This window comes from Macrobrachium nipponense, chromosome 19 (assembly GCF_015104395.2).
Source record: "Macrobrachium nipponense isolate FS-2020 chromosome 19, ASM1510439v2, whole genome shotgun sequence".
Classification (NCBI taxonomy): domain Eukaryota; kingdom Metazoa; phylum Arthropoda; class Malacostraca; order Decapoda; family Palaemonidae; genus Macrobrachium; species Macrobrachium nipponense.
Genome location: NC_061088.1, coordinates 23,179,415 through 23,181,775, shown reverse-complemented (window position 1 = coordinate 23,181,775; position 2,361 = coordinate 23,179,415). Strand labels below are relative to the sequence as shown.

At 35.8% G+C, this 2,361-nt stretch overlaps 1 protein-coding gene across 1 annotated transcript in view; it reads left to right on the top strand.

Moving 5' to 3' along the window:
• Window positions 1-2,361, top strand: part of LOC135215076 (ubiquinone biosynthesis monooxygenase COQ6, mitochondrial-like) — an 85,871-nt gene that overhangs the window by 60,050 nt on the left and 23,460 nt on the right.

Here is a 2,361-nt window from a genome sequence, read left to right as displayed (position 1 = left end):
TGGGTTAGAAATATAACTGATGGGTCACAGGTAGCCGTGGGCATTCTGGGTATACATGCCCCGTGACCTGGTATAGATGCCATTAGTCCCTGGATCTCACAAGTGTAATTTTAATTCTACCGGTTTCCAGCTTGGCGCTAGTAAATCCTAATGTTAAGACCTCAGGTTTGTTAGTTATGAAAAATACAAATTAGTTACAAATTTGGTATTTTTCACTGTGAATTCTTACTGACCTCAGAGACCAGACCATTTACAGCATTTTTATATGTATTAGTTCTTGATATAATTAGTACATGAGCCCACTCCTGACATAACTTCTCTCTAGAGTAGGAGCTTGCCCTCTTGTTGATCTTTCTTTTCTCTGTTTGACTGTATTATTTTTCAGTTTTCTCATTTTTTTATGTCAGGGTGGCTTGTTACAGTGAAAGTTGTCTCCTATGATCGAGAGTGAAAACCACAATGCTCATGATTGTCAAATGAAGGCCCAGGAGAGAGTCTGGAGACTGAGCTGAAATCACTCTGGACATTTCCTTACCCATAAAACCATCAAGGACTCTATCATGAGAAATGTCTGTCACTGGAAATAAACCTTCATGGATGAAAAAGATCATCCCAACTCTTCCTTTGGTGTCTCTTGTCTGCTAGGATGTTTTCCATGCTATTTTTTTCCAGTGTTTAGGCCTCAATGCGTCAGAGAACGAATGAAAGAAAATTAGAAAATGGGGGGATAAGTCCTAGGTTTACTCTGATAGTAGAGAGTTACTATTGTCCAGAAATTAGGGCATTTACCAGACTGATTTTTTATTTCAGAGAATTGCCTATCAGTCACTAGCTAGAGACTGATAGCCCTGGTCCAAGATGAAGAATGGGAAAATTCAGGAGCATTTTTCAGATTCTAAAAGTTACCAGAAAAGAAACAGTTGTAGAGGTGTCAGGAATATATTAGGTAACAAAAAAAGATAGAGATGGTACCAGATGATTAAGAAAAAGTTTCACAGCTATAATATTAGAAATGAAAAGTAAAGGGCAGAGGCAATCAAATTGCTGAATATGTTATAAATTATTGGGTAAGGTGGTGAAGGAAAGGTTGCGAAAAAACTGTTAAAATCAACAGGTAGATTTGGTTTCTTGCAAGGAAAATCAGTAACCAAGGTAATTTTATACTGAGGCAACTGCAGAGGAGCAGTACCATACAAAAAGAAAGAGGTTGTATCATATGTTTATGGATCTTCAAAAGACATTTGATAAGAGAACCACTACAATTGCCTGTTATTTCTCTCAAATGAACAAATCGCAGAAAGACTACACTGCTCACCGGCTTTGGAAACTTGAATTTCAAGTCAATTGGGCTTCTTCCATATGAGTAGGGTTCATCTTGTGAATGTAACTAATAATAATAATAAGGTTTAAGACGATTGTTGATGTCCATCAAAGAGCCACACAATCATTTCTGTGGTTTGTCATAATAATGGACGAATCTACAGAGGCATTATGATCTGATGTCAATTTGAGAATTATCCCTGTTGGTGGTTACCACTTATAGTGTGTATTGTTTGGCACCAAGTAGATGTACCAAAGGATCTTTGTCCCTGGCTTTGGCTGCATTGTTTTATTCCTTTTACTTTTTGCTTGTTCCTTTCATTCTTTTCCTAATATATACTTTTCAACTTTTTAATTCACCTGGCTCCAGTTGTCACCTCATTTAACAGCAAATCCTTTGACCATTCCCCTTTGAGTCTAAAAATGGAATCATTGGTCTCATTAAACTAAAGTATACAATAATATAAGAACTTAACTAGAAATGTAAGAAAGATGAAAGATAGAACTGAAAATCTTTTTAATCAGTACCAAGATAATGGTGACAAGAAAGCAAAGCATGTGGAAAGCGAGGCTGTGGCGTGAAATATTGAAATACATTACTGCTGGTGATCCAGTTAAACAGAGGTTTTAACAAAATGCTGATATATTGGGAATGGCTTTTATTAGGCACATCATCTTTTCTGGTGTACTGATGATTAGATTTTTTTATTTACTCTTTCTCTTAGAAATGTCTTTGTCGTATCCCATATGTAATTTATTATACAATTCAATTTTAAAGAATACCCCTCAGATTAGTTACACAGCAGCTTTGACATCTGCTGAATCCGATGACGGCAAGCAGGTGATGAAGATATCCTCCCTGGTGTTTTGTTTTGTAATTCCCATCATTAACTTATGGCAGCAAAAGGGAAATTAGTTTTATAACTGTATTATGTTATGCTAGAATATTGCATGGAAGTTTTTAAAATTATATTGAAATACTAGTCAGCACATCATGCACTGTAATGGGAATTTCATTTCTATTAAAAGGATGCAATATTT